The sequence below is a fragment of the Palaemon carinicauda genome, chromosome 22 (assembly GCF_036898095.1).
Source record: "Palaemon carinicauda isolate YSFRI2023 chromosome 22, ASM3689809v2, whole genome shotgun sequence".
In the NCBI taxonomy this organism is placed as follows: Eukaryota; Metazoa; Arthropoda; class Malacostraca; order Decapoda; family Palaemonidae; genus Palaemon; species Palaemon carinicauda.
In genome coordinates, this window is record NC_090746.1 from 17803611 (window position 1) to 17826520 (window position 22910).

Genomic DNA, 22910 nt, shown 5'->3' on the forward strand with positions numbered 1-22910 from the left:
GTCCTTGACCTATTTAAATCATACTTTGAGTTTTGTTAGGATTCAACTTCATACCCCATAATTTGCACCATGCACTAATTTTAACTAAATTTCTATTATGGGATTCACCAACCCCAGATCTACATTCAGGGGATGGAATTGATGCAAATAGAGTAGCATCATCTGCATATGCAACAAGCTTGTTTTCTAGGCCAAACCACATGTTATGTGTATATAGTATGAAAAGTAATGAGTAAAGAACACTACCCTGTGGAACACCGGATATCACATTCCTATACTCACTATGGTGCCCATCAACAACAACTCTTTGAGATCTATTACTTAAAAATCAATAATAATACTAAGAAACGACCCACCCACAGTGCCACTCCCAACTGTTTCAGTATGAAAACAAGGGCCTCATGATTAACACGGTCAAAGGCAGCACTAAAATCAAGGCCAATCATACAAACTTCCCGACCACAATCAAGGGATTTCTGTACAGCATTGGAGATTGTAAGAAGGGCATCACATGCTCCAAGGCCTTTACGAAAACCAAATTGCAAACTAGGGAGTAGATGATTACCTTGAACAAACCTATTAAGACATTTTGCCAGAAGACGTTCAAAAACTTTAGATAATATGGGAGTTATGGAAATTGGGCGGTAATCAGTGGGACTTGAGCTACCACAAACACATTTACATAGAGGAGTAACATTACCAATTCTCCAACAAGTGCTAAAAGCTCCTCTTCTTGCTAACTTGCGCAAAATAACAGATGACTTTGGAGCTAAGAAATTTGCTGCGTATATATATATATATATATATATATATATATATATATATATATATATATATATATATATATATATATATATATATATATATATATATATATATATATATATATATATATATATATATATATATATATATAGAGAGAGAGAGAGAGAGAGAGAGAGAGAGAGAGAGAGAGAGAGAGAGAGAGAGAGAGAGAGAGAGAGAGAGAGACAGAGAATAAGTAACAATCAAGTACACATACGATGATTATTTATTTTACATATCTGAAAACAGCGATTTTGTCATTATATGCAACTTTTCAACAAAACGTAAGTTCCCAAAAGTAAAAAAAAAAAAAAAATTTCCCTTGCCTCCATAATCTCTCTTAAAAACTAATAATAAAATAAAAAAACGATTTCGTACAACTGAATATATACTACCTAACATATTCAGTTAACATGTGTGAAACGTTGCTATAACTGCTAATCTTTGTTAGAACAATAAATACTACCTTCGAGAGTTTAAGGTTGCAACTGTCGTGTTCGGACTCCCGACTCCCGAGTCTCGGTTTCTCGGACAGTTCGAACTTCGACTTGAGTCACGAATGAAGTCTTGACCAAGTTGAGTAACAGACGAAACGTATTCGGCGGTTCTTCGGTTGCTTTTAATTCGTTACTACAGTATTCTTTTGTAAGACTAGAAACTCTCGTATCATTCTTATGGTCTTGATCTTCATGTGCATCTGAGGCTCAGAGTACTAAATATTATTGAGTACAAATTGTCCAGAACTTCAACGTGTCATCCAACTTCCAGAAAATGGTCGTGGCTGTCGATTACGAACTTCAGTATCATCAAGTTTTTAGTAAGTACGTTATGAATGTTGTTCTTTCTGGTTAGATGACATTAGAGGTGGCATGTGCGGTTGGGGATGAACGATGAGGCACCCTCGGTAAGTAAGGGCACGGGTTCAACACCTAAGTAAGGTTAGGTGGAGGTATCTCGATGCTAGTAGGAAGTAGGTTATCCTTGTAATATCGATTGAGGCAAGTAGAATGTATCCTTGTGATATCGTTCGAAGCTAGTAGGATGTATCCTTATGATATCATTCGAAGCTAGTAGAATGCATCTTTGTGATATCGCAAGAACAGTTGCTTGCACCAATGGTGAGTAACTAGTTCTAGAACTTCTAGGTCTAATCATGGCAGGTACTGTCTCGGCATAGCAAATGTTTCTAATCCCGAGTCTGGCGTTCAGTAAATGTTTCTAATCCCGAGTCTGGCGTTCAGTAATTGCTAATTTTTCCTTTCCAATATTATCTTAGTGGAACGAAATATGATCTTTAATTTGCATCCTTCTAATGTGGTTTTTGAAGGGCCATCAATTACTCAACACCCTTAGCCACCCGTTGAGATACTACCGCTAGAGAGTTACAGTATGGGGTTCTTTGGCTGGCCAGGCAATACTATATTGGAGTAGGATAGGATCCGTCTCTCTGAATACGGTACATTTTCCCTTTACCTGCACATACACCGAATAGAGTCCTTTCAATGACGTCACTGGGAATCGCCGGCGGGCATGCTGGAGGACATACAAAGCGAAAACATGTCGGCTGCTACAGTGAATATGGACAATGAGAGCGACTTTGTCAAACAATTGTCGGGGGATGATAAGCGTTTTTACAAGCAGAAACTCAATCTAATTGATGGCCTAGATCCATACCAGATGCAGAATTCATTCAGTCAAAATATTGAGGATTTTCCCAGTACTTTATACATTGATATGGTGAACTACTTGGTACTGTCGGTCAACCCAGTGTACACTAGCGAGCAGATGAAAGCATACAAAGGCCTGAAAGCTCACAATCAGTTCACGTCTGGATGGGTGAGAAACGTTGCACTTGCCTACCCCAAGGAAAACACAGCTGTAATCACAGGCAGTGTAGGCTACGATAGCGTGAGGTCTACCACACTATAGCATGAGATCTACCTCCCGTTAGTACTATAGCGTGAGGTCTACTGCTGAATTATTCGTCCCTCATAGATAAAACACATTTCATACATTTGTTTAAGCAATAAACACTTAATTTAAACATATCTTAGAAATGACTTAAATAGATCATTGGATTTCTAATTACATTAAAAAAAGGAGTAAAGGTAAAAATAAACATGTTATCATATATTTCCATACATTTATTCTAACGATACACTCTTCGTACATCAAACATGTTATCATATATTTCCATACTTTTATTCTAGCGATACACTCTCCGTGCATCAAACAGGTTATCATATATTTCCATACATTTATTCTAGCGATACACACTTCGTACATCTTCTAAGAATGACACAAATAGATCTGCTTCTTGAACTGTATCCAAGAGATTGTGCTCTCTTAAAAAGGCGAGTGCTGCTTCTTCTGTCAGAATGACTCTTCTATAAAACTCCTTCAGCAACATTTTTAGTATCCTCAATCGATGATATCTCTTTTAGGCCGAGGGAAAAACTGGTTTAGGAGCTGTGGGACGCTGGTCACGCGGTAGACCTCACCCTCAACCTGGGTAGGCGACATATGGCGATAGACCTCACACTATAGTAGCACCGATTTTTGTTTCTTCACGGAAAACAGCACCCCAATACAAAATCAGATTTGCCTAGAGTAAATCAGAGCCTGGTGGCAAACTGTTTGCATCAATTTGACATGTGTATCTGTATGTTCTTTGCATCAGGCCATTCATTAATATTTTGAGTAGTTATCTTGCTAGAGCCTCCGATTCACATTACAATTTAGATTTTTTAAAACTTTGAATGGGCCTAGTACTACTGTTTTGTAAATATGACTGCAATGATTCTGGAGTTACAAAAAATACTAGTTCACCCCCCCCCCAAAAAAAAAGAAGGAAAATATGTTAGAAATTCCTAGAATTGTGGAGCTATGGTATTCTTTTTTCTTTTTTTAACTTTTTTACAATTATTAATTTTTGTCTTGCAGGTTTTACATTCCCAGAGTATGAATGAAACAGCTACTAAGCCATGGATCATTGCAGAAAAGTCTGGTGTTATTTTGGCTGCAAATTGCAAGTGTAAAGCTGGCCTTGAGGGACCTGCACCCACGTGTCTGCAGTTTTGTTTTGGTTGGAAGCTGCTGTAAAGCTACGGGAGAAAAAGACGGTGACTCAGGAAAAAGCATACTGGCTACTGCCTGCAGGAATACAGAAAGTACAATATGAAGCTGTGTGTGACATTGACTTTACATCTGCCAAAATGAAAAAGAAGAAACTGGAGAAGTGTTTCAGTGAAGTAGAGAACAGTAGTTTTTCTAACAATTCTGAGGCAACTTCGGAAATTCTAGTCCCACAACCTAGTGTTGCAGAGGTTAACCGTTTTTTAGAGGGTTTGAACTCAATAGGGACAAATTGTAGCATCCTTACTGTGACTGAACCATACAATACTAGATTTGTCCCAAAGGTTGCCAGAGATGAATGTCCTGATCCCTTGACAAGTTTAAAGAGGGATGAAATGTGTAGTTTATCATATGACGAATTAATAACTGAGTGCTCAAATATAAAACTAGAAATGACTAAAGCGGAAGCAGACATAATTGAAAAGAGCACCAGGGACCAAGCCAATTCGAAGTTGTGGTTCAGGTATAGAGCTGGGAGGATCACAGCATCTAAAATTAAATCTGTCTGTCACACAGATATTGATAGACCCTCCCTTAGTCTAATTAAAGCAATCTGTTACCCTGATAGTGTTCATAGATCCCGAGCACCCATTCCTGGGTGCATTGCCTGATGGGTTAGTGTCCTGTTCGTGCTGTGGAATAGGCCTTCTTGAAATAAAGTGTCCCTGGTGTGTCAAGGACAGAGATGCTACTGAACACTCCTGCTTGAAACAAGACGGCAATGGTGTGTACTGTTTGGACAAGAACCATGCATATTACTATCAAGTCCAAACACAACTTTTTCTTTGTCATAGAGACTACTGTGATTTTGTTGTTTGGAGTGAAAAGGGGCATCATTTTGAAAGAATATTACCAGATTTGGAATTTTGGGAGAGTGTCCTAGCCAAAGCATCAGCATTTTTTCATCGTGTGTTGCTTTTAGAACTTGTTGGAATGTTTTATTCTCGGGCACCTTTGACCAGTATTTATTTCTCTTGCTCCTCAATCTCCAAGCTCAGATCCTTCTGAGGTTACAAGTTCCTCAGTCAGTCAAAGAATGCAAATCACTGCTGAAAAGGACAGTGGTGTGTATTGTTACTGTAGAAAAGGTGAAAGATGGCAGAATGATCGCTTGTGACTATGAAAACTGTCCTTTTCAGTGGTTTCATTTTGCATGCCTCAACATGACTAGGTCTCCAAAAGGAAAAAAAAAAAAGTGGTACTGCCCAGAGTGTACTAAAAGACCAAAATGTGAGTTGAAGAAAACAAGCACTGTTAAAAAACTAAAAGTTTAGGTGCATAAAGTATTGTGAAGTTTATTATTTTTTAAGACATTGCAAAATATGTTAATGCATAATGAAAACAGAATTTAAATTAACATTTTAAAGACATGTATGTTTGTTTTTTCAGAATTTCTACATGTAATGGTAGTTTTTTCCTAGAATGCAAAATTCTATGGATTTAATTCACAAAGCATTAAGGGTCTAACTCTCATTAGTGAAACTACAACAGAAAACTGTCATAAAAACACATGGCTTCTTACATAGTGGATAGGGGCACCATAGAATTTAAAATTAAAAAATGTAAGATTAAAAAAACATTTAATGGTAGCACCTTTAGCCATGAAGCAAACGACAATTGCCAACTAGAAAATTTCTCAAGGAAAAACAGGCAGCACAGTTATTCAGTCAAAGTTTACAACTGGTGGAGATAAGTTGTTTAGTGCACAGCAGACGACTACTAATTTATCTACTAAAGTTTTCTTCCCTGGACCACTACAAGTGATGAAATCTAGAGGCATTGGTCCATTCAGTATTGAATACCTCTGCCTAACACAGCCAATGACTCGCTCCACATGAATACGAACATTTGCAATTTTTCGAGTGTTAAATACCTCTGAAGCAGATAACTGTTTTTTCCCACGAAGAAATGCTGGGATCTTCACTGTAGCACAGCGTAGGCTAATGGAGTAAAAAATGTCAAACCCCCTATCTGCTAGCACAACATCTCCTGGTAACAGATTATCTATAAATCCACAATTTTCCGTTAGATATTTATCACTGACACGACCTTCCCATGCAGGAGAGATGTAAGAAATGACACCTTGTGGTGTTATACCAATAAGGAATTTCACAGTGTTATGGTGTTTATAAGAGCTCCATGTTTGAGCTTTGGCCATTAGATTGGATGGTCTGTCAATAAAGACTTCAAAACAGTCTATTTTTACTGCTACTTTGTTTCCAAAACTCACATGAAATCACACAGGCATGGCTTTTCTTAGTTCATCTCTTGAAGGCCACTTGACCAAAAATCGAATCCTGGCATATAATATATTAGTTACAATATTAAAATATCTTGACATGGTAGGCATAGATACAGAAAATCTGTTGGCAAGGTCTTGTAATTTCAAATTTAAACGATATTTCATCAGAGTAGCTATGAATTGTTGGAACTTAGGGAGGCAAGTCCTGCCAGTAACTGTTAAATAAGGACTCATAAAATTAAACACATGCATGAGGATTAGAGAATTCGGCAGCCCAGTGTAAAATGACACTCATCATTGCCTTGAAAAAAATCCTCTGTTAGAGTTAGTTGGTCTATTATTTCTTTCAAAAAATTTTATTTTCGTCCATTAGTCTGTTAATCTCTTCCTGCATAGCAATGATGGTTTCACTGGTGAGGTCAGTCTGCACCTCCACTGATTTGCTGTCCCCATCACCTTTTGCTTCGATATTACCAAGATCAAGCAGTGCTGCAGCAGCCAGTTCCTCAGCGATTCATTCTGTCCGTAGACGCTTCCTTTGATATCTATCTGCGGCACATGGACTTGTGTTCTTGTCATGTCCCAGTTTCACTGATGGTGCCCAATCTGGATTTGTAGTGTCACGTAGTGCAGCAGGTCGACCTTGAGAAAAAAAGCTCAAGTTAACTTATGGCACATGCAATTCAGATGCTTTTTAAACTTACGAAGGCAGAACATGAGTGGGCATACATTTCCATTGAATAATCGGTGCTATTATAGTATGCTATCTACCGCCGATTTTGCTATCTACCAACCCTTTCTGACTATAGTATGATACCTACCATCAGTCCCTAAGGATACGGTCTACTTGCTAAAACGCCTTTAATAAGGAGGATCATTACCGACTTGATAACCTAACCTAACCTACAAACTGCTTATAATTATGCACCCATGTTGTCCTGCCAATAAATATTAAACTATCATTAAAGTCCAATGAGGATAACACTGGTGGTAAGTAATGTTTGATAATCCTCATCAAACAGGAGGATTAACATTGACTGTAGATAACATACTTTGTGGTAGATAGCATACTATAATAGCACCGAATAATCTGCTTCCAGAATTTGTTGTTTTTCCCTTTAATGATTTTAAGTCCAAAATTAGATAAACACTGGGCCAATGAAGAGATTGTTTATAATTATAAAGCTAATATTGATCATTTAGCCTAACCTTGTGTATTATAATTTTTGATTGTCAAAATGTATGTAAAAGTTTTGCATTATAATGTCAATATCAAATCTTTATCAGTTCATGCCTAACCATTGTGTTTGTGTTTGGTTACAAATGCCATAATTTCTTATATACATATAAACATATGATGGACAAACTCTATTGTAATGCTCTTGGATGATCGTTTTGCCTCCTTGCAATTAAATGCGCAAATTTATTTATTTTTTCGATATTTCATATATATGCTGAAGACCCCTTCAGGTTAAACCAGCTTTCAGATATTATTAATGTTATTATTATTTATAATCAATGTTTATTCATTACATAGGCCTGTATGTCTGCACAATTTAATACACAAATTAAAATAAATATAAATATACACTTAATTATATATAGGCATGAGCACCTTGACGAAATAGAGAAGGTAAGTAGCCTTTGTTATTATAGCCCCACACACACACTACACACTGAACTGACGATGATACTTGTGAAGTCACCCATGCAATCGGATATAGCATGTTTACACAAGAATAATGATACTTTTAGGGCCTAGCCGAGACTAACCTGATATGAAATAATCAGAACAGATACGTGCGTAGGGTAGTGAGGATTCACGTAGGTCAGCCCGTGATATTCTGGTCAACCACAAATCACGTTTGCGCTTGGATGATTCTTCTGTATCCTTGTCCTGATTCTGAATAACTGCCGGTATGCGGTAGAAACTCTTGTCATCTCTTTGTCCTTGATTCCCATAGCCAACAATAGCGCAAAAACTGGGCATTGTGTGAATGAGAATGTGATGAGATGGCTAACTATTCGACAGTTCAACTTACAGCTATTCACTGAACACGACAGTAAGTCCTCCAAGATGGCGGACCGGAAGTTTGATGACGTAAAATGAAAGGACTCTATAGTCTGGCATATTCTTTACATATTCTCCTCTGTCCTCATACACATGACAACACCGAGTTTACCAAACAAGCCGCCTTCTCACAAGGGGTTAACTACTGTACTAATTGTTCAGTGGCCACTCTCCGCTTGGTAAGGGTAGAAGAGACTCTTTAGCTATGGTAAGCAGCTCTTCTAGAAGGACACTCCTAAGTCAAACAATTGTACTCTAGTCTTGGGTAGTGACATAACCTCTGTACCATGGTCTACCACTGTCTTGGGTTAGAGTTCTCTTGCTTGAGGGTACACTTGGGGATGCTAGTCTGTTATTTCTTTCTTTTATTTTGTAGAAGTTCTTGTAGTTTATATAGGAAATGTTTATTTCAATGTTACTGTTCTTAACATATTTTATTCTTTTCCTTGTGTCCTGTCCTCACTAGGCTATTTTCACAATTGGAGCCCCTGGGCTTATAGCATCCCGCTTTTCCAACTAGGGTTGTAGCTTAGCAAGTATTGATAATAATAATAATAATATGTGTTAGCTACGTTCATGTATTCAGGCCAGCTTCAGCCTAGCTCTTCAAATCTAGTATTTTGTTGTAATCTAAAACGAAAGACGCGAGCTCTCTGCAGATTTGCAGCCAGTGGTATAAGAAATTGAAAAAATGTTTTCCTTGGCACTGGCTAGTTATTTTCACAAGGGTTTTCTTATAGTTTTTGCAACCTACTATATGAACTTTAAATAACATTAACAATATCCAGCTTAATATCCATAGTCAATGGTGTCTTATACTGCTCCTTTGTTAATAATAATCATGAAAAATCAACTCTTATTCAAGGGACGATAGTCTGAGAAATGGGATCAATGCGAGGAATTTACACTTGGTCTAGGTAGGTAGTAGGTTAGCCTGGGCACCAACTGCCCGTTGAGATACTACCGCTAGTGAGTTATGGGGTCCTTTGACTGGCCAGACAGTACTACATAGGACCCTTCTCTCTGGTTACGGTTCTTTCCCTTTGCCTACAAAGACACCGAATAGTCTGGCCTATTCTTTACAGATTCTACTCTGTCCGCATACACCTGACAACACTGAGATTGACAAAATATTCGTCTTCACCCAAGGGGTTAACTACGGCACTGTAATTGTTCAGTGGCTACTTTCCTCTTGGTAAGGGTAGAAGAGACTCATCAGCTATGGTAAGCAGCTTTTCTAGGAGAAGGACACTCCAAAATCAAACCATTGTTCTCTAGTCTTGGGCAGTGCCATAACCTCTGTACCATGGTCTTCCACTGTCTTTGGTTAGAGTTCCCGTGCTTGAGGGTACACTCGGGCACACTTCTATCTAGTTTCCCTTCCTCTTGGTTTGTTAAAGGTTTTTTTTATAGTTTTTATAGGAAATATTTTTTTTAATGTTACTATACTTAAAATATTTTACTTTTCTTTATTTCCTTTCCTCACTGGGCTATTTTCCCTGTTGGGGCCTCTGGGCTTATAGCATCCTGCTTTTCCAACTAGGGTTGTAGCTTAGCATTTAATAATAATAATAATAATAATAATAATAATAAAAGTAGATGAGGTTTATATAATCATTCCAATTTCGTCAAAAATGTTAACTATATTGAACACTTGAATCTTTATACTTAACTGAACTATATTTTTGGGGTTTCCCAATGCACCATACGCATTTAAACAAGGAGTTTTGGAATCTATTATTTCGCCAACCAGTTATCCTCACTGCTACTGCTACCGGTATTTGATTGACCTCAACCTTAAAAAAAAGGAGTCCCACGGGCTCTTGCATTGGCAACCCATAAGTAAGCTTAATATTACGTTAAAGTGAAGAGTCATCTTCACGCCTCTAAGTTAGGTTTATAATCTAAGTTGACTACTTGCCAGTGCCTGATGCATCTTATAAAGCTTACTTTTAATATTTGATATTGAGCCTAAGATTTTTGGGTTTCATGATTCTCTTGGTGGATGAAATAAATTCATACATTAGTTTATTCGTAAATGAGGAATTGCTTACATTTCATGTAGTCATTTTGTTTTCATTCACAGTTTGAATAACCGATAGCTTAACATGTAGGCCTATCAGCGAAAGTGTAATTTTGGATTTAGCCTAGTTCCATTAAAACTTCAATAGTGTATTACGTTTTAAACTTGAACAATATGTCTGAGTATGACATTCTTTCATTACTTTTGCGAAATGTCTTTGATATTTTGAAGCATTTGAAGTAGTTCGACCACAGTAATAAAGAAACAACAGTAGAAAATAAAACCAAATGATCAATCGCTCCTTTGTCGACCTTATAATTTAATTTCTGGCAATTTAGACGAACATTTTGTTATTAATATACTCTATTTTAATTTGTGGTGTTACAGCTTGTCTTCACAATTCGCAAATGGAATTTCTAAGTCACATTTTTGTGAAGTTGAATACAGTAATTGTATTCATCGCTGTTATCCTTGCTTTCTTGCTACTGTAGTTTGTACTTTCTTATTCTCCTTTTGTTGTTGTCATGATTCCGATGAGGCCGAAATATTAGACATTTAACTTGATCAAAAAGAAAATCATCACACCATCTTTCACAGTAGCTATTAGTTGACGTTGCAAATGTTACAGAACTTCAAATATAATGATAGTTTTCTCTTTCCTGATTGCGCGATTTATTTCCCCACTTTGTTCAGCAACGGGGCCCTCTGTTTAAATAAAAACATTTTTTTTTGTTAGCAAAAACAAAACATAACTGGATTTCTAACAAAATACTATTACTAACAAAAACAATAAGTACCTACTGGAAGTTTATACTTAAGATTGTCGATTTGTAACTTATACCAGAGAGGCTAAAGGAAAACAATGTGATAAATTAGAAACAGCAGGAATATATATATATATATATATATATATATATATATATATATATATATATATATATATATATATATATATATAAGAGAGAGAGAGATTTGGGTTGGAGAACAAACTTTATTAGTGAATGCTTCGTAAAAACACTTCTGGAAATTTTGAGCTAAAATTCATTAATATATGAATTATTCATGACAGCGTGCAACCTAAAGCAACTCTAGACATAATAAAGCTCTTAGGTGTATACAGTCATCTATTTTTCCTTAGTACTTCCAGATATATCTGGTTATGATGTCACCTTTTTTTTGCCTGTGCATTATAAAGATGGTTTGGGTTGTAAAGACCATGTATTCACTAGTGAATAATCTTGTGGATGGAAAAATAGATACTGGAGTGCATACAATTATGATTTTGATAAAAAGTAAATAAAACATCTTGAGGCTGAACAATGTTAGTTTATAGGCCTAGTTTTGATGTTCTGACCTGCATACTCCGCAGTTCAGGATCATAGAATAGCTAGTAAATTGGTTTTATGAGCTAATAGAAAAATATGATTTCAGTAAGAATTTTACTTTGGGAAGCGTTTATGGTATTTGTAAGTGTGGTTTGTACTAGGGATACGTACCATATTGGTCTAAGCTTTGACTGAAATATTCAATGGATCTTGGATTAAAGTAATGTTTTCAAACGCAGTTTTAGTGAGCATTGTTTAGGATGATTGGGTTCAAATATGAACAGGTACATATTGGTCTAATATGATAGCAGTGACAATACAGACAATGTCAATGATGGCTAAATCTGTAGGTCTTGAGGGCTACAAGTAAAATGCCAGATATCTCTTTATTGTAAATCATCAAACTTATTATTATTATTATTATTATTATTTGCTAAGCTACAACCCTAGCTGGAAAAGCAAAATGCTATAAGCCCAAGGGCCCCAACAGGGAAAATAGCCCAGTAAGGAAAGGAAAGAAGGAAAAATAAAATATTTTAAGAAGAGTAACATTAAAATAAATATTTCCTATATAAACTATGAAAACTTTAACAAAACAAGAGGAAGAGAAATTAAATAGAATAGTGTGCCTGATTGTACCCTCAAGCAAGAGAACTCTAACCCAAGACAGTGGAAGACCATGGTACAGAGGCTATGGCACTACCCAAGACTAGAGAACAATGGTTTGATTTTGGAGTGTCCTTCTCCTAGAAGAGCTGCTTACCATAGCTAAAGAGTCTCTTCTACCCTTACTAAGAGGAAAGTAGCCACAGAACAAATACAGTGCAGTAGTTAACCCCTTGAGCGAAGAAGAATTGTTTAGTAACCTCAGTGTTGTCAAGTGTGTGAGGACAGAGGAGAATCTATTAAGAATAGGCCAGACTATTCGGCGTATGTGTAGGCAAAGAGAAAGAACCGTAACCAAAGAGAAGGATCCAACGTAGTACTGTCTGGCCAGTCAAAGGACCCCATAACTCTCTGGCGGTAGTATTTCTTGAAAATCAGTCAGCTAGAAAATTTCCCATTACTTTAGAATTTTAATTATACGAACCACATACTATTCATAGTCTTCTGGTTCTAAATACAACTGATTGTTAGGTGTTGATTACATCAGTGTGTATCTACAGACGATATATCTTTTCGTTTTGGAAATATTCATTTTATATGAGAACTGTCATTTTATCCGTCGGCTAGATTGCTAGAACCCTAGAAAACACTGGCTTAACAACAGTAAACTCAATAATGATAATGATGATGTTAAATGCTTCAAGTGACAAGTTCTGATATATCTAGCCTCAAGCTATGGCATCAAGGCAAAGTACCACCCGGGTTCACAATTCACAGCATCTGCAAACAAAGAGCAGCGCGTTGGCGGATAATGATAAAGTTTTTGGATCCCAAACTGATTCGGCAACAGGAGGGAGTAATCAGAGCGCTATATGCATATGCATTAGCAGTGGAGAGAGGAGAGTCCAAAGGGCCCCTGTGAGCCCTCTGCTAATGAAATACTATACAAAGCGGAGAGGAAATGTGATGGAAGTGATAATAGTAACGGTAGGGAAGACTATAATATGCTTTGGGTCTGCCACACTTCTCTTCAATTCTCGTAAGTTGACGTTCATTGGTCGTTACTGCGTTTCCAGTAAGGCTTGTACAGCGACCCCTGACAAGCTAAGCCTAAGCATTGGTTTGTTAAGTTGTGATACATTAAATGATGGACGAAACAGATGAATTGAATGTTTTTAAATTGATGAGAGAAAGAGGCCTCACGTCATAAAAGTTTAATTGAAATATCGCTTGTACCCGTGGGTGTTCTGTTTGTTCATTTGGAAACTATTGCGTTTTTATTTTTTTTCCGGAGGGTCGGGTTCCATTTTCGTTATTTGACATTATTGCTCTATAACCTGATGTTAGCATGATAAGTACTTATGCGAGTTTTATTCAGTTTTACTTAGGTTTCCGATTACTTACCAAGAGGCACTGTGCGAACAGTATGTAATTTTACCGGCCTACACTTTGAAGAGAGAGAGAGAGAGAGAGAGAGAGAGAGAGAGAGAGAGAGAGAGAGAGAGAGAGAGAGAGAGAGAGAGAGAGAGAGGGAGGGGCAAGTTACGGTCAATGGCCTAAATTTTTGAGAGGTCCTGACATGGTTTTTAAATTTTCCTGAATTATAGGAATACAATATTGAAATGATTCTATATCCCCAAATTCACAATGAAAATACTATATCAGACTTTAAAATTCGCCGCAGAAAAAGAAAATTGAGATAAAAATCAGAATACCCGGTTGTAGGAATTTAATTCTAAAATGTGTACTGAGGAAAAGTTGGCTTCTAAGACGTCCGTGGGATTATGAATGAACAAACCTTCTTCTAGCCGTACTACTGGAGAATACGCCAAGTGTCTTTCCTCCCAGTCCCAGTGTTTCCCCAGAACTTTATACGCCAAGTGCTGAGAACGATGCAAACGAAAGTACGTTTTCTTTGTCGATTTTCCCCTCTTTTTACCATTATCTAATTGCTTGTCATTTTCAATGTTTAAACGTTTAAATAGAATAAGTATGAAAACAGTGACCGAACATACATATTTTAAAGATGTCTTAACGTAATTTTAAAGCTTAGATGAGAGGCATCTTCCTTTTTGTTGTTGATTCAAGCAACCCAACTTACGCGCTCTTCCCGCCCAAATCAATAAAGATGGCGGGAATGATAGGCTGCCAGTTCCTCGTTTTCGGAATGGTTTTAATCGATTTTGTTCACTGGCCTGGGTCGTTTAGTTCCATGCGCTAGTAATTCAATATATGGGTGCATTTACACACATTGTTTTGCACAAACAAAGACGTTATAGGTATTTTTTTTTCGTGGTAATATGAAAATTTGGCACTCCAATTCCAGGATCGCGCATGTGCACTAAATTCTGGAATTGCGATGCCATTCCAACTTGTGGATGCCTCAGTGGTTTGACAATAGTGATTGGGTGAGGTGTTAGTCGCTGCGTGTGGACGGTGTATTGACTAGTTAAAGGGACAAACTTGAATACACAGATAATTAATGGATGGAACATCCTCCCAATTTATGTGTGTAGTCTACTGATGTTACCATTGTCAGTGAAAATGTCGTAAATTGTGATGCAAAGTTTGTTTAAGTGAATTTATTGTTTTAACGTATATGCTGAGGCTATAATAACATAAGTTCAGATAGATTGAGAGATAAAACAATAATTCGGACTTTTGCTGTCACATTTTCCTTCTTCGAGTTTGAGGGGCAGTTGTTTTTTGAAAGGTAAGTGTCTCAATGGGTTTTGAAATATTTTAAAATTCGTTTGGCAAGGACAGGTGTGTCCAACAAACAATGTATGTTGTAATATTTTGTAAAGAGTTTAGCTGTAGCATATTTACCATCATAGACCTAATCCAGAGAGGAGGAGATAATGTTTGATATATGACTGACCGATTACATACCAAACTTTAATCCGTGTTATGTAAGCGTGAATAAATATATTCAGGAAAATAAACAAACATGGACCAGGGCTTTACTATAATAGGATCAGTCATGAACAAAAGCCAAGGGCTCCTGTTCACTGTAATGAAAGGTCGAAAATTAATAGGGTTGGGATCTCCGTTCATGGTTATTATATAAGACCTCCATTCAGAGCCTACGGTAGTAGTCACGAACACCTGTTTGGCCATGCCTTTCTTGATGGCGGTTCTTTAAAAGAAAATCTGTGATGCCCGACTGTAATTTTGAAGTAGGTGTACATCGTTGTACTTTTCTGAATACTAAACCAGGGGTACCTGGCTTCTAGATTCTGTAGTTCTGTTGTTCAAATTGGCGGTTGAAAACAAAAGAATCATGGGGCGAAAAGTCAAGCAGCTTACATAGGCGTCGATACAACTGGCAATTTCTTCACGAGGGACGTAGTCTTATCCTAAATGAACTAATTATCACGTAACTAGGATTTCACACACACATATATATGTATATATGAATATATATATTTATATATATATATATATATATATATATATATATATATATATATATATATATATATATATATTTATATATATATGTATGTGTATATGAATATATATATTTATATATATGTATGTATATATGTATACACACACACACACACACACACATATATATATATATATATATATATATATATATATATATATATATATATATATATATATATAATGAATGGCATTTTCGCCTTTAGAAAGCTTGAGATTTAGTTAAAAGGCAAAGGAAAGTAGATACTTCAGCATACATCGAAATACATACAAAATGAAGTGAATGAAATATACTAAGAAAAAATAAGAAATTAAAATCAAGCTTTTGATGTATTTGGTTTGATTTATTATTTTGTTTAGTATATTTCATTCACTTCATTTTGTATGTATTTCGATGTATTTGTTATAGGCCTGTTTAACTGGATTTCATTGATTTAATGTAATTATGTCTATTGATTTATGTTTCATGTTCAATTTTCAGCTCCGATGATGGGAAATGTTGTTCCCGAAAGCTTACCAAATAAGTTGTCCAAATGCTGAAGTATCTACTTTCCTTCGTCTTTCTACTATATATATATATATATATATATATATATATATATATATATATATATATATATATATATATATATATATGTATATATATATATATATATATATATATGTATATATATATATATATGTATATATATATATATATATATATATATATATATATATATATATATATATATATATATATATATATATATATATAAACACACAGCTAATGCAGCCATTCCAAGACCACTGCAAGACAAAGGCCTCAGATATGTCCTCAGTCATATCTTGGGTTTGGATATATATATAATTGTGTCTGTATATAGTTTGTAGTTTGTGGTTCTGAACTGCTTGACTGGGATTCGAGAAATGCTGTAACGTGATAGTTTCTTGTAGCGTCAGCAATATCACTATCCTTGTGAGCTGAGGACGGGGGTCTGATAGCCTTTAGGTCTGCTTGCCGAGTCATTGGCAGCCATTGCCTGGTTCTCCCTTGTCCTAGCTTGGGTAAGAGGGGATTTGGCCGCTGGTCACACACACACACACACACACATATCACTGTCCCTTGCCTCTTTCTTTCACGATCGGCCTTTAAACGCTTACAAATTTAAAGTTAGCAAACTTAAACCAGCTACATCACATTCTTTATACACTGTAGGCCTATATATAAATTTGTGTACTAGAATTTATACATATCGACAAGAAGACATTTGAATATCATAACTATTTCACCAATCTTTCTTCCCTAAATTGAGGTGTGAGGTATTAATGACTGATAATCTCACACTTAGATAAAGGCATACAATTATAGACTTTTGTTTTAAGAGAGAATAGTGGATCCCTTTATATCAATACAAAAGTTTAGGAGATTGATTACCCAAAATCTTAATATGCCTAGAACTCTAAAGGGTCGATTGATTGAAATGATATTCACTCAAGGGCTTGAAAGGAGCCAGGATTAAAATGGGGTTCAGGTGAGTTTGAGTGTTGTGCAAACGTTGGTTTCGGTCCCTTATATAGCAAAAAAGCAGTTCAAATGTTTATGAATTACTGTTTTGCAAACAAGATATAGTAAGACTATGACATAATAATAAAAATAGGCTGATGTTATTGGACAGCATATGGTACCAATGCAATGGAAGTTCTTCACAATTTTCCTTGATTTGAATTGAAGAAGAGGTTAGTATACTCTTTGTATCACCTTTAAAGCTTTTCTTTTAGTTCTGAAATGTTATTTGGTGATATTAGATTTATTACTCGCTTTCGCAAGAGCATTACTGCGTGTGGCTATTGTAATGCTGTAGTGAAAGTCGAAGAGCACAATTCGGTATCATTACTCGTCACCTTTAAAGCTTCAGCTATCCCCAATCGAACCTTTCCTGTCCGTCTCTGTGTATGACGACTTTGGTGTTTTTTTATGAAGTCCTTAGAGAGGTATAATAGTCCTAGAGCTCTTTCGTTGGTATCAGTGCCCTATTTGATGGTCTTAGATCTTTTTTTGGCCCCTTATTACAGTTTCATGGTCTTAGAGCTTTCTTAATCAAGCTTGGTACTTTATATATATATATATATATATATATATATATATATATATATATATATATATATATATATATATATATATATATATATATATATATATATATATATATATATATAATTTCACCTCAATGAAGATGAGGCAGTGTGTTAACCTATTGTATTCATGAGATGGGGTTACTAGCTTCACGCCCTGCTTCTAGAGGTCTAGGGGACTTTAGGATTGAGATCGTCTTGTTATTTTCTTGCTGGTCACCTACCAAAACACTGACTAGAGTCACTAGCTCTAACGTTGTGTAATTTTAGTGGTTGGGTATTTTGTTAAGAGATCCTGGTTGCTTGACTGGTTGAGTCGAAAACACAAAGCCTTAACATTGCTTTAGCTTCTTTATTTGACGTGAATTTTACATAGAATCGCTTCGGTCACCCTTTTAAATGTATTTGTTTACCGACTCTTTTCATCAATTCCTTCTCTTGAATGTACAGTAGTCCTGTGGTTGCTGAATGTAAAGTAGTCCTATGGTTGCTGACTGAATGTACAGTAGTCCTGTGGTTGCTGAATGTAAAGTAGTCCTATGGTTGCTGACTGAATGTACAGTAGTCCTGTGGTTGCTGAATGTAAAGTAGTCCTATGGTTGCTGACTGAATGTACAGTAGTCCTGTGGTTGCTGAATGTAAAGTAGTCCTATGGTTGCTGAATGTAAAGTAGTTCTGTGATTGCTGAATGCCCAGTAGTCATATGGTTGCTGAATTTTTAGTAGTCCTGTGGTTGCTGAATGTAAAGTAGTCCTATGGTTGCTGAATGTAAAGTAGTTCTTTGATTGCTGAATGCACAGTAGTCCTATGGTTTCTGACTGAATGTACAGTAGTCCTATGGTTGCTGAATTCCTTAATGGAGATTTAGCTAAAATTAGTGGATAGGAAAAATAATTGGGGATAAAATTGAACCCTAACAAATCTCAAAGTATGGTAATAAGTAGGTCAAGGACAGTGGCTTTTCAACATCCAGATCTTTGTATTGACAATGTCTCTTTGTCTATATGCTACTCAGTTAAGATTTTAAGTGTGATTATTGCGAATTTACTTCAATTGCAGACAAAGTTGACATATTAAGAAAGATTTTCAGTGATCAACCTATTCTGAGGAAATATTTTGATTCTGAGTATTGTTGTCTGGTTTTCAGCTGTTGATTCGTGTCTTAATAATTTTGGCTAAAACTTGTGATCTAGAAACTTCCTTATCCCTGATCTGGATATCAATCTCCTTGACCATCGTTAAGTTAGTTCTTTGTGCATTTTACACAAGATTTTTAAAAAATCTGACCATCCTTTGCATCCAGATATTACCATATTATAAATCCTGTACCTAGTACTAGGGATTCAGTTAATTCCAACAGTATTGCCATCCCCATCAAAAGGCTATTTTACAGAAATTTTTATTCCAGCTGTGACCAGATTGTGGAATGATATAAATGTGGCGGTTGAATCGGCAGAATTAAAAAATTTCAAACTCCTTGCAAATGTTTCCTGTTGAAAAGGGTCACATGTCTTCTTTTTATATAGGCTATATATGATAGATCTATTTTAATTTTTGTTACTTATTTTGATATATTTGATATATTTTTATGATGGTTCTTATATATAGTCTAATCGTCATTTATCTATTTACGGTCCGCACTGGTCTGCTTTCCCTGTTATACCCTTGGTCTTGTACTGTCCCGCTTTTCCAGCTTAGTAATAATGATAATAATGAAATGAATGGAATTATGGTTCTACTCTTATACCGTTTCATTCCTAAATAAAAAATGAGCAATTACGATTGCTGGATCAATTAGGGATACGTCTACCGAGAGAGAAAGAGTGGAACTGGTAGGCCTATGTGAAATGGTCGATGGTGAATACGTGATTAGGCCAGATGTGCCCCGATTAGAATTTTAATGGAAAATTGAGTGAGGGGGTTGACTTTTGTCGCGTGTTAGTTGCGCTGTTCTGTCGTATTCAAATAGAACTTCACTGAAAGCTGCTTCACTTTTGTATTTATCTGCGAAACTAAAGAGATTCAAGTAAAGATAATCCCGACGATTTTGTTTTTCTTCCATGTTAACGTTTTTTGAATGGAATAGAAAATTTTAATTTGTATTTTGTGTAACACTAGATATTTTATGTTATTATAACGGTTTTGGTAGCCTTTAGGAAATTTTCCTGTCTGGTGACCTGTGGACAGGGGTTCGAGACCCGCTGAAGCTCGATAGTTTCTTGAAGTATCTGCAACCCCACCATCCATGGGAGCTAAGGATGGGGGTTTGTGGGAGCCTATAGGTCTATCTACTAAGTCATCAGCAGCCATTGCCTGGCATCCCCTGGTCCTAGGTTGGGTGGAGAGGGACTTTGGGCGCGGATTATATGTATAGGTGGTCAGTCTCTAGGGCATTGTCACTCTACCTTGCCATTCAATAGCGACTTTTAAACCTTTACCGTATGTGCATAATTTTAGGTTAGCTGGCATTACATCTACGCGGATTACGGTCTTCGATTTAACGTTAGTGAATTTAATTCTGTCTATAATATTTATCGTTATGGCGAAACCTTCAGTGACATTTGCTTCTTAGAAAATGGTAAGCAATAGCTGGAAAAGTACAAGTGTAACATGACTTGTACTGGAGGAGACTTGGTTCTGTTAATTACTCTTTCTGGCGGAGCGGCTTTTGCAGGCGACGAAGGTGGGGCGGGCGAAAGGGCTTCTTCATCAATAGCCGGGAAAGAATGAAATTAAAGGGCCGGGGATATGGTGGTGACGTTTCGTGATAATGGGCCATGTCTAAAAAGGTTTACATTGGCGACGGCACGCGCTCGATACGTTGCTGTTATTGCATTTGTCGCTGCTGCTGATTGCTCGGCTGGAAAAGGGAAAAGGAACTCACTGCTATGCGGTTTTTAGACTGGAGATTAAGGGGTGGGAGTTAGTTCTCAGTTTTCTTATTAATTTTGGGCATTTTTTTCGCGCATCATAGTAGCCAATTCGATGCAAATTAGAGGTATGGTGTTGGTGGGACTATTACTTAAGTATGTTTCCAACAGCAGTGATTGATTTGAAGTTCTTTAGAGTCATTACATACCTTCTACCATACCTCGTTTCCACTTTGATCTTGCGGTGTAACTAATTTTAACCAATACTTCATAGTGCAACTGTGGGTATATCCTCCTTCCCAGAATCACCTCGGCACTGAATGGCCTCCCCGGCACCAATGCTGGGTCTATTGGCCCAAATTCCATAAATCCATGCAATCGTGTATATATATATATATATATATATATATATATATATATATATATATATATATATATATATATATATATATATATATATATATATTATGACGGGATTTGAGTGAACCTTACCTGGTGGCTAGGTGTGGGGATGATGCTGGTCTGTAATCACTCAAGTTATCCCTCATAAATTTAAAATATCACCAACAAAAATATTCTTTTTGTCTGCTTCACTTGTTGTTTATTTTCACCTCTATTTTAAACCAACTCTGTTTTAACCACTTTTAATTACCTCTCCAATCCAGCAGGATCTTAATCAAACGCTAAAGACTGGAACCCATCTTGCTTTTCTCTTATTCTGTGGCTCACCTCTTCTCTCATCTTTCAGTCATTCATTATAATTTACTTCAATATACCTATGCAAATCAAACCTCAACTCTTCCGCCATTAAAAAAATATTAATTTCTTCATTTCCTGGTATGGATGGTGTGAGAGCTGAGATGTTGAAGGAAGGGGGTGTGACTGTACTTGAATGGTTGGTGAGATTGTTTAATATGTGTTTTGTGTTGTCAATGGTACCAGTAGATTGGGTTTGTGCATGTATTGTACCACTATATAAGGGTAAGGGAGATGTGCATGAGTGTTGTAATTCAAGAGGTATTAATTTGTTGAGTGTAGTTGGAAAAGTGTGTGGTAGAGTAATGATTAATAGGATTAAGGATAAAACAGAGAATGCAAGCTTAGAAGTACAGAGTGGTTTTAGAAGAGGTAGGGGTTGTATGAATCAGATTTTTACAGTTAGGCAGATATGCGAGAAATATTTAGCAAAAGGTAAGGAGGTCTATGTTGCGTTTATGGATCTGGAGAAAGCATATGATAGAGTTGATAGGGAAGCACTGTGGAATGTGATGAGGTTATATGGAGGTAGTGGAAGGTTGTTGGAAGCAGTGAAAAGTTTCTATGAAGGTAGTGAAGCATTTGTTAGAATAGGAAATGAAGTGAGTGATTGGTTTCCGGTGAGAGTGGGGCTGAGACAGGGATGTGTGATGTCGCCGTGGTTGTTTAACTTGTATATTGATAGAATGGTGAGAGAGGTGAATGCTCGAGTGCTTGGACAAGGATTAAAACTGGTAGACGAGAATGACCATGAATGGGAGGTAAATCACTTGTTGTTTGCGGATGATACTGTACTGGTTGCAGACACAGAAGAGAAGCTTGACCGACTAGTGACAGAATTTGGAAGGGTTTGTGAGAGAAGGAAGTTGAGAGTTAATGTGGGTAAGAGTAAGGTTATGAGATGTACGAGAAGGGAAGGTGGTGCAAGGTTGAATGTCATGTTGAATGGAGAGATATTTGAGGAGGTGGATCAGTTTAAGTACTTGGGGTCTGTTGTTGCAGCAAATGGTGGAGTGGAAGCAGATGTACGTCAGAGAGTGAATGAAGGTTGCAAAGTGTTGGGGGCAGTTAAGGGAGTAGTAAAAAATAGAGGGTTGGGCATGAATGTAAAGAGAGCTCTATATGAGAAAGTGATTGTACCAACTGTGATGTATGGATCGGAGTTGTGGGGAATGAAAGTGACGGAGAGACAGAAATTGAATGTGTTTGAGATGAAGTGTCTAAGGAGTATGGCTGGTGTATCTCGAGTAGATAGGGTTAGGAACGAAGTGGTGAGGGTTAGAACGGGTGTAAGAAATGAGTTGGCAGCTAGAGTGGATATGAATGTGTTGAGGTGGTTTGGCCATGTTCAGAGAATGGAAAATGGCTGTCTGCTAAAGAAGGTGATGAATGCAAGAGTTGATGGGAGAAGTACAAGAGGAAGGCCAAGGTTTGGGTGGATGGATGGAGTGAAGGAAGGTCTGGGTGATAGGAGGATAGATGTGAGAGAGGCAAGAGAGCGTGCTAGAAA

The 22910-nt window shown here is 36.7% G+C and overlaps 1 long non-coding RNA gene and 1 pseudogene across 1 annotated transcript in view; one reads left to right on the forward strand and one right to left on the reverse strand.

The window, feature by feature from the left end:
- Positions 1 to 3753: 3753 nt before the first annotated feature.
- On the reverse strand, positions 3754 to 8171 carry LOC137616776 (uncharacterized; annotated as a pseudogene).
- Positions 8172 to 14608: 6437 nt separating this feature from the next.
- LOC137615809 (uncharacterized) overlaps positions 14609 to 22910 on the forward strand; it is a 193557-nt gene continuing 185255 nt past the window's right edge. Inside the window, exon 1 of the long non-coding RNA XR_011039265.1 lies at positions 14609 to 14919. This is a non-coding gene — a long non-coding RNA (uncharacterized lncRNA). The remainder of the gene's footprint in view (positions 14920 to 22910) is intronic.